Below are 11,200 nucleotides of genomic sequence, written 5' to 3' on the forward strand. Positions count from 1 at the left end.
TGATTTTGAACATTCGAGTCCCATAGACGTCAATGGGGTTCTAACGTTCGTGCGAATTTTCGGTCCGTTCGCAGGTTCTGGTGCAAACCGAACCGGGGGTGTTCGGCTCATCCCTATTAATCATATATGGAATATACTCTTCCTATGTTCATATGAAAACTACATTGGTCACTTAATGCACTTGTCACTACTGTATACCCTCATTAAGGACATATGGAAAGTCTGGAGGTCCTCAGTTAAGCACAAAACTGGGTTACAGTGTGTGCTGCAGGAGGTTTCCCAGAGCTTTTTCAGTCCCAACACCAATATTGCTTTCAAATTTGAGCTGACTGGCAGGTGCGTCTGAAGTAGTATGACTGAGCGTTTTTACGTGACAACGTTGTCAATTTTTACCTATGTTTGCAAAAACCTATTGTCTGTGGCTTTTCTATATACTACTACTTTTAATAAAGATTTACTCAGGAATATACAACAGTTAGTTCCCTCTCCTTTTTTGGAGTCAAGGATATTCTTTGGGTTCTCCCTTTATACCCTTTTCCTTCCATATTTGGCTATCTGTGCTGTCCAAATAAAGGGGAATAGGGATGAGCCGAACACCCCCCGGTTCGGTTCGCACCAGAACCCGCGAACAGACCGAAAGTTCGCACGAACGTTAGAACCCCATTGACGTCTATGGGACTCGAACGTTCGAAATCAAAAGTGCTCATTTTAAAGGCTAATTTGCATGGTATTGTCCTAAAAAGGGTTTGGGGACCCGGGTCCTACCCCAGGGGACATGTATCAATGCAAAAAAAACTTTTAAAAACGGCCGTTTTTTCGGGAGCAGTGATTTTAATGATGCTTAAAGTAAAAAAAAAAAAGTGAAATATTCCTTTAAATATCGTACCTGGGGGGTGTCTATAGTATGCCTGTAAAGTGACGCGTGTTTCCCATGTTTAGAACAGTCCCTGCACCAAATGTCATTTTTAAAGGAAAAAATCTCATTTAAAACTGCTTGCGGGTTTAATGTCATGTCGGGTCATGGCAATATGGATGAAAATCAGTGAGACAAACGGCATGGGTACCCCCCAGTCCATTACCAGGCCCTTTGGGTCTTGTATGGATATTAAGGGGAACCCCGCACCCAAATTAAAATAAGGAAAGGTGTGGGGCCACCAGGCCCTATATACTCTGAACAGCAGTATACAGGCGGTGCAAACAAGACAGGGACTGTAGGTTTGTTGTTAAGTAGAATCTGTTTGTAATTTTGAACATTTTTAACGTGTTTAGCTCCAGCCAAAAAATCTTTTCTAAGCTTTTTGGAAAACATAGGGAAGGGTTATCACCCCTGTGACATTTGTTTTGCTGTCTTTCCTCCTCTTCAGAAGATTTCACCTCACTTTTTTGTCCCAATGAAAAATGTTTTTTGAAAATTTGGGTTTTTTTGTGGAACAAGGATTGGAAAGCATCAGTGGAAAGGAGAAATTGTTTTCCCATATTAACTCTTACAGGAGAGAATTTCCCTTCCTAGGGGTAGATTCCATCTCACTTCCTGTTGTCTCCTTCCGTTTGCAAGTAGGAGTCGTTTGTAAGTTAGATGTTTGAAAGTAGGGTCCTGCCCTATATACTCAGCAGAAATTTGGGCCTTAGGTGTTGCTGTGGCCACAACACTGTAAGCCCTCACAGGGCCCTGCTGTGAAATATTAGATCAAGAATTGTAATTACATGCCCCTGTTGAACAGGAGCTGAAAAATTAGGCCTTAGGCACTGGTGCTGGTGCCACAACACTGCAACCCCTCACAGACACTCTAGTTGGAACGCAGGAACGAGCCCTGCTGCAAAGTATTGTATCAAAAATTGTAATTACACGCCCCTGTTAGACAGGGGCAGAAAAATTGGGCCTTAGGCACTGGTGCTGGTGCCACAACACTGCAACCCCTCACAGACACTCTAGTTGGAACGCAGGAACGAGCCCTGCTGCAAAGTATTGCATCAAAAATTGTAATTACACGCCCCTGTTAGACAGGGGCAGAAAAATTGGGCCTTAGGCACTGGTGCTGGTGCCACAACACTGCAACCCCTCACAGACACTCTAGTTGGAATGCAGGAACGAGCCCTGCTGCAAAGTATTACATCAAAAATTGTAATTACACGCCCCTGTTAAACAGGGGCTGAAAAATTGTGCCTTAGGCACTGGTGGTGGCGCCCAGAAACAAAAATGTTCTTACAAGCTATCAGCGTGATGATTGAGGAGGAAGAGGATAATTACTCAGGGATAGTCACTCAGCATCAGCATAGGCAGTCTTTGAAGGGATCTGAGATTTCAAAAAAAATTATTCGGTTACATCAGCATCAGGTGCTTGGTAGCTGGTGGTGATCCAAGACTCATTCATTTTTATGAAGGTCAGCCGATCGACCGAGTCGGTGGACAGACGCACCCTGTGATCGGTTACCACGCCTCCAGCAGCACTGAATGTGCGTTCCGAAAGAACGCTGGATGCAGGACAGGCCAGTAGCTCAATTGCATACTGTGCAAGCTCTGGCCAGTGATCCATCCTCAAGACCCAGTAACCCAGAGGATTTTCGGTGGGAAAGGTGTCCAAGTCTGATCTTGCCCCTAGGTATTCCTGCACCATATACAACAGACGCTGGCGATGGTTGCTGGAACCGATCATACCTTGGGGCTGCGGACCAAAAAATTGTCTGAACGCATCGGTCAGACGGCCACCTTCTCCACCGCTCCTTCTTTGACTGACCGAAGCCTCAGCAACACGTTGTCCAGAAACAGGAGTTTGTAACCTCCCAGTCTCTGGGAATGCGTTGCACAGACCTTTCTGCAAGGCCTCCCGAAGATGTTTCATCCTCTGCTCCCTCTGCGATGGCAAGATAAGGTCCGCAACCTTACCCTTGTAACGTGGATCAAGGAGGGTTGCCAGCCAGTATTGGTCCTTCTCCTTGATACCACGAATACGAGGATCCTTACGCAGGCTTTGCAGGATCAGGGAGGCCATGCAGCGTAGGTTTGCTGAGGCATTCGGTCCGGAGTCCTCTGGGTCACTAAGAACGACATGGTCCGCAGCCACCTCCTCCCAGCCACGTACAAGTCCATGTGTTTCTTGGGACTGATCCCTTAAAGACTGCTGCTGATGCTGAGTGCCAGGCTCCACCTCCATACTGACACAATCTTCCTCCTCCTCCTCTTCCTCCTCGTCCTCTTCCTGTGTGATCGGCGGGTACGCAGGAACACTGTCTGGATAAAGGGGGCCTTGAGAGCTAAGGAAGTCCTCCTCTTCCTGCCTCTGTTCTGCCTCAAGTGCCCTGTCCATTATTCCACGCAGCGTGTGCTCCAACAGGTGGACAAGGGGGACAGTGTCACTGATGCATGCACTGTCACTGCTCACCATCCTCGTGGCCTCCTCGAATGGTGACAGGACAGTGCATGCATCCCTGATCATGGCCCACTGGCATGGGGAAAAAAAACCAAGCTCCCCTGACCCTGTCCTGGTGCCATAGTCGCACAGGTACTCATTGATGGCCCTCTGCTGCATGTGCAGCCGCTGCAGCATGGCCAACGTTGAGTTCCACCTGGTGGGCATGTCACAGATTAGGCGGTTCTTGGGCAGGTTAAACTCCTTTTGGAGGTCCGTCAGCCGAGCACTGGCATTATATGACCGGCGGAAATGCACACAGACTTTCCTGGCCTGCCTCAGGACATCCTGTAAGCCCGGGTACCTGCCCAAGAACCGCTGCACCACCAAGTTAAGGACGTGAGCCAAACAGGGCACATGGGTCATTTGTCCCTGTCGGAGGGCAGTGAGGAGGTTGGTGCCATTGTCGCAAACCACCATTCCTGCCTTAAGTTGGCGTGGCGTCAACCACCTCTGAACCTGCCCCTGCAGAGCTGACAGAACCTCTGCCCCAGTGTGGCTCCTGTCCCCCAAGCACACCAGCTCAAGCACCGCATGGCATCTTTTGGCCTGCGTACTTGCGTAGCCCCTTGAACGCCTATGGAGCACCGCTGGTTCCGAGGAAGAGGCCATGGAGGAAGAAGAAGAGGAGGGGGTGGAGGAGAGAGGTGTGTCACAATCAGCATTTTGGAGGCGTGGTGGCGGAACAACCTCCAACACTACTGCACCTTGTCCTGCATCCTTCCCAGCTGCCAGCAGAGTCACCCAATGCGCCGTGAAACTTAGGTAACGTCCCTGTCCATGCCTGCTGGACCATGAGTCAGCGGTAATATGCACCTTACCGCTGACCGCCCTGTCCAGCGAGGCATGGACATTGCCTTCCACATGCCGGTAGAGAGCCGGAATCGCCTTCCGTGAGAAAAAGTGGCGTTTGGGTACCTGCCACTGAGGAACCGCACATTCCACAAACTCACGGAAGGGGGCAGAGTCTACCAACTGAAAAGGCAGCAGTTGAAGTGCTAGCAATTTTGCCAAGCTAGCATTTAACCGCTGGGCATGTGGATGGCTGGGAGCAAACTTCTTTCGGCGGTGCAGCACCTGGGGCAGGGAAATTTGCCTGGTACAATCTGACGTCGGTGTACCAAAAGCAGATTGCCCACAAGTACTTGGCTGTGACACACCTAATTCTACACCTTCATTCCTCTCACTGCAGGTCTCAGAGAGGACTGAAGGTCTAGTGGGGTTGGAAATCTCAGCTGATGAGGAGCAAGGAGAGATCCTCTTTGTTCTTTGGTGTGGGTCTTTTAGATACGCTTGCCAACGAACTGCATGGCAGGTCAACATATGTCTGGTCAAGCATGTGGTACCCAAGCGGGAGATGTTTTGGCCACGCGAGATACGCTTGAGACATATGTTGCAAATAGCAGCGGTGCGATCTGATCTGATCGTCTCAAAAAAGGCCCACACCAAAGAACTTTTTGAATAACGCGCAGAGACTGCAGCGCCCTGCACATGTGGAGCTTTGGGGTGTGATGCAGTCAATGTGCTGCCCTTAGGCTGGCCCCTGGAGGGCATCCTGCCTCGTTGGTGATGTGCCGCCGCCTCCTCCTCCTCCTCCTCCTCCTCCTCCTCCTCTCTCCTATCAGGCACCCACGTTGAGTCAGTGACCTCATCATCCCCTCCCTCCTCATCACTGGAGCAAACCTGGCAGTATGCTGCAGCAGGGGGAGCATGACTGCCAGATTGCTGTCCTTCTTGGGCACCCCCTCTGTCCGTGCTCATGTTACTGCCTTCATCGAGCTCAGTATCGTCATCAGAGCCTTCCAAACGCTGGGCATCCTCCTGGAGCATGTACCCAACACTGTGGTCAAACAGTTCGAGGGAATCCTCATGAGGACATGGTGGAGCTAGGGAAGGAGTCACTGATGACATTGAGCTGAGGGAAGAGGCCGCTGCTTTGCCAGACAAAGCACCCTGGACATGGGTGAGAGAGGATGAGGAGGATGAGGACGGCTTGGTCATCCACTCGACCAAGTCTTCCGCATGTTGCGGCTCAACGCGGCCAGCTGCCGAAAAAAAGGCCAAGCGTGTCCCATGGCCACGTGCTGATGAGGATGCACCGTCTCCATGACCAGCACTAGACACAGAGCCTGCTTGCCCTCTCTTATTGGCTTGTGACTGTCTGCCTCTCCTTCTTGGCCTTCCAGACATACTAATGGCCTCTAGCTGCACTAAGCTGGGATAGAACACCTGTAATTTTCTTCAAGTAGCTTTATATACTGTAACCAGACAACTCTGCCTGTCAGTAGGAAGATAACAGGAACGGATCTAGCTGAACACTGTGAGCAGGACGCACTGTACTAAATGTAAATAGTCTAGCTGCCTGACCGTGGTACTAATAGGATCAAATAGAACACCTGTAATTTTCTTCAGGTAGCTTTATATACTGTAACCAGACAAGCCTGCCTGTCAGTAGGAAGATAACAGGAACGGATCTAGCTGTACACTGTGAGCAGGACGCACTGTACTAAATGTAAATAGTCTAGCTGCCTGACCGTGGTACTAATAGGATCAAATAGAACACCTGTAATTTTCTTCAGGTAGCTTTATATACTGTAACCAGACAAGCCTGCCTGTCAGTAGGAAGATAACAGGAACGGATCTAGCTGAACACTGTGAGCAGGACGCACTGTACTAAATGTAAATAGTCTAGCTGCCTGACCGTGGTACTAATAGGATCAAATAGAACACCTGTAATTTTCTTCAGGTAGCTTTATATACTGTAACCAGACAAGCCTGCCTGTCAGTAGGAATTTAACAGGAACGGATCTAGCTGAACACTGTGAGCAGGACGCACTGCACTAAATGTAAATAGTCTAGAAGATAACAGGAACGGATCTAGCTGAACACTGTGAGCAGGACGCACTGCACTAAATGTAAATAGTCTAGAAGATAACAGGAACGGATCTAGCTGAACACTGTGAGCAGGACGCACTGCACTAAATGTAAATAGTCTAGAAGATAACAGGAACGGATCTAGCTGAACACTGTGAGCAGGACGCACTGCACTAAATGTAAATAGCAGGAACGGATCTAGCTGAACACTGTGAGCAGGACGCACTGCACTAAATGTAAATAGCAGGAACGGATCTAGCTGAACACTGTGAGCAGGACGCACTGCACTAAATGTAAATAGCAGGAACGGATCTAGCTGAACACTGTGAGCAGGACGCACTGCACTAAATGTAAATAACAGGAACGGATCTAGCTGAACACTGTGAGCAGGACGCACTGCACTAAATGTAAATAGCAGGAACGGATCTAGCTGAACACTGTGAGCAGGACGCACTGCACTAAATGTAAATAGCAGGAACGGATCTAGCTGAACACTGTGAGCAGGACGCACTGCACTAAATGTAAATTGCAGGAACGGATCTAGCTGAACACTGTGAGCAGGACGCACTGCACTAAATGTAAATAGTCTAGAAGATAACAGGAACGGATCTAGCTGAACACTGTGAGCAGGACGCACTGCACTAAATGTAAATAGCAGGAACGGATCTAGCTGAACACTGTGAGCAGGACGCACTGCATTAAATGTAAATAGTCTAGATAGAAGATAACAGGAACGGATCTAGCTAAACTGAATACAGTGTATATATATATATGCAACACCTGGGATGCATATATATATACACAATACACTGTAAGTGCAGCTAACTGACTGACTGTTCTGCCTAATCTATCTAACTCAAATCAAATGACACTGTCTCTCTCTCTCTCTATCTCTCAGCACACCGGAACACACACTACACAGGGCCGCCGTGCAGGCGGCCTTATATAGTGTGGGGTGTGTACTAAATCCCCTGAGCCATAATTGGCCAAAGCCACCCTGGCTTTGGCCAATTACAGCTCTCTCTACTGACGGCGCTGTGATTGGCCAAGCATGCGGGTCATAGTGCATGCTTGGCCAATCATCAGCCAGCAATGCACTGCGATGCCGCAGTGAATTATGGGCCGTGACGCGCCACACGAATTTAGCGCGAACGGCCCATAACGTTCGCAATTCGGCGAACGATCGAACAGCCGATGTTCGAGTCGAACATGGGTTCGACTCGAACACGAAGCTCATCCCTAAAGGGGAACTACACCCAGTCTGGGTGAGTCGGTACACCTATCGCTTGATTGGACCAGTGACACGTCTGGTCATCAGGATCCTGCTTGTTTTTAAGTTTCCTTACTTTAAGGAGTAGAGAGCAACCACCTTATTCCATCAGATTGTGCAGCTGGTATCTCCCAGTCCACTTCCCACAGCTCAGCTGTGTGGGCCTTTTTAGCACATGTGCAGCCGATCACACTGTTGCAGTTTGCAATCTCTGCCACAAGCAGATCAAGCGTGGATACCATATGCTTGACAAAGCATTTAACCTCCCACCACTCGCCCGTTGGCAAGAGCACCTGAAAGCCACACACAAGGGACACAATTCTCCTCACTTCTCACCTTTCATATCTACCCCCACTATATCTAATGAGATGATCTCTCAGCAGCCTCCACTGACAGGGATGATGGTATAGCAAAAGGTGTCACAGGTCCTTGCAATGCATCTGCCAGCAGCACACCACCAGCTGTAAAGTATAGCAGGCAAATTGCTCTGCCCCAGCTGCTGCATCTAAAAAAAAAAAAAAATACACTCCCTGTATGCCCAGCATCTAAATTCCAGATTGTCCAAATTGCTGGATTTACAACTCCTGCCTTTCCGTCTGGTGGATTCTGCCCCTTCCATGAATTTGCAGAATGTGCTGTACCACAATTGCAGGTTTCCAGTCGCTTTTTCTTTTCATGTAAGGCCATTCCAGCTCTATACCATCACGTGGAAGGCAATGTTTTGGCATCGTTGGGCAAGGCAGTCAGCAGCAAGGTCCACATTACTCCTGACTAGGGATGAGCCCGATGTTCGAGTCGAAAGTAAGTTCGGTGCCGAACAGCTAACAATATGCAGTGTTCGCGGCAAATTCGAAAGCCGCCAGAACACAAAAGCCACTGCTAAAGTTTATGGGACACTAACATGAAAAATCAAAAGTGCTAATTTTAAAGGCTTATATGCAAGTTATTATCATAAAAAGTGTTTGGGGACCTGGGTCCTGCCCCAGGGGACATGTATTAATGCAAATTTTTTTTTTTTAAATGTCTGTTTTTTCGGGAGCAATGATTTTTTTAATGCTTAAAGTGAAACAATAAAAATTAAATATCCCTTTAAATATCATGCCTGGGGGGTGTCTATAGTATGCCTGCAAAGTGGTGCATTTTTCCTGTGTTTAGAACAGTACCACAGCAAAATGACATTTCTAAAGGAAAAATTGTCATTTAAAACTGATCACGGCTGTAATGAATTGTCGGGTCTCGGCAATATACAGTGGGGACAGAAAGTATTCAGACCCCCTTAAACTTTTCACTCTTTGTTATATTGCAGCCATTTGCTAAAATCATTTACTGTAAGTTCATATTTTTCCCTCATTAATGTACACACAGCACTCCATATTGACAGAAAAACACAGAATTGTTGACATTTTTGCAGATTTATTAAAAAAGAAAAACTGAAATATCACATGGTCCTAAGTATTCAGACCCTTTGCTCAGTATTTAGTAGAAGCACCCTTTTGATCTAATACAGCCATGAGTCTTTTTGACAAAGATGCAACAAGTTTTTCACACCTGGATTTGGGGATCCTCTGCCATTCCTCCTTGCAGATCCTCTCCAGTTCTATCAGGTTGGATGGTAAACGTTGGTGGACAGCCATTTTTAGGTCTCTCCAGAGATGCTCAATTGGGTTTAAGTCAGGGCTCTGGCTGGGCCATTCAAGAACAGTCACGGAGTTGTTGTGAAGCCACTCCTTCGTTATTTTAGCTGTGTGCTTAGGGTCATTGTCTTGTTGGAAGGTAAACCTTTGGCCCAGTCTGAGGTCCTGAGCACTCTGGAGAAGGTTTTCGTCCAGGATGTCCCTGTACTTGGCCGCATTCATCTTTCCCTCGATTGCAACCAGTCATCCTGTCCCTGCAGCTGAAAAACACCCCCACAGCATGATGCTGCCACCACCATGCTTCACTGTTGGGACTGTATTGGACAGGGGATGAGCAGTGCCTGGTTTTCTCCACACATACCACTTAGAATTAAGGCCAAAAAGTTCTATCTTGGTCTCAGACCAGAGAATCTTCTTTCTCAATGCAACAACAGTTAAAAGTGAGTGCTAAGCCCAACACAGTTATGGATTTGTAAATGATAAAATAATTAATTATATAATGGAGTTATATTTAGAAATAAAAACAATGGCAATAATAAATAAATGAAAAAGGAAATTGAAATTAATAAAAAGGACAATGATCTGTAATGTCCATATAGGCTGAAATATTGTCCATAAAATAGATAAAATGCTGACCACATTAGAAGGCAGCCCCGTTGTAGGAAAAGAAGCGATCCTCTGGGTACTGTGGATGAAAATCAAGGCGCCACTCTAAGTGCAGAGATTACATGGAGTTTATTTAAAAAACTAGGAAAAGCGGTACTCACAAGGGTACATGATAAAAAGACATGTTAGCATTGATGCCGGACTGTCCTAGAATATCTCTGATCCGGGTCTGGATGGCGGTGGTGTCCGATGGACAGGGTCGGCGGTGGATGCCGTCGCTTTCTGCCGCTGGAACGCACGCTGGAAACCAAGGAAACCAGAGAGATGAGATCGCTTCCGGGTGGGTGGACGTGTAGGCGACACGTTTGCGGAGCTATGCTCCTTCCTCAGGCCTAACATGAGATGTGATTGGGCTAGTGTTAAGAGGCTAGTGGATGGTGCTGATTGGTTGAAAAAGCGCTCTGTGCATTGGATTTAACTGCAATCGCTCGGGTTGGTACAATAACTAGAAAATAGTAAAAAACTTTCGCGCCAGTGGTGTCGATAGCAGATAATATATATGAATTACATATACTGGTGATACATCTAGTAAGAAAACATTCCCAACAATAAAGAAAATTTGTGGAAATATATAAACAATCAGTGTAAGCTGCTCCCCAATTTTTGAATAATCAAAAAAATAGATAATCAAAAAAAGGAATGTAAGGAAGATAGGGGGCGCTAGATACCATATTATTCAAGTGCTCTAAATAAATAAATCTCCTGCATTACCAAAAAAATGGAAATGTAAGAAAGCTAGGGGGCGCTAGATACCATACTATTCAAGTGCTTTAAATAAATAAATATCCTGCATTACCAAAAAAATGAAAAACATAATAATGACAAATCATAATTAGATTACACATAGGAGTGCCCACAATAGTGAAAAAAATATATAGTGATTGATTGTCCACATAAAAAAGTGTTTTGAAGTGGTTGAAATGATATCTTTCAATAATATCCCAATCTTGTTGCTGTAAACGAAAGGTTTTCCATCACCAAAGGAAAATAAGAAAAAGGAAAACACCTTGAAGACGTTCACTACGAAACGTACGTCGGAGCGGTACGTGGTCACATGTCCTATCACCCAACAACATCCGGATCCTTTGGCTGCCCCCCTGTGTAAGCTGGAACGCACGCCAGCGTAGAGGAGACATGAAAGGCATTTTCTGACTGTGAAGTCACCCTGACATGCAAGCAGCCCCAGTGCCGGGTAGGCACCCACCAATGTAAGTGGCCATTTGGCTTTTTAATTTGTTTACTTTTTTAATAAATGGTTTTACGCTATGGAGACTGTTTTTGTTTCCTATGTATCCTTATCCTATCTTGAATGAGCTTGACGGGAACGATCCATGCCTATAATACCAACC

This window comes from Aquarana catesbeiana, linkage group LG12 (assembly GCF_042186555.1).
Source record: "Aquarana catesbeiana isolate 2022-GZ linkage group LG12, ASM4218655v1, whole genome shotgun sequence".
NCBI lineage: Eukaryota > Metazoa > Chordata > Amphibia > Anura > Ranidae > Aquarana > Aquarana catesbeiana.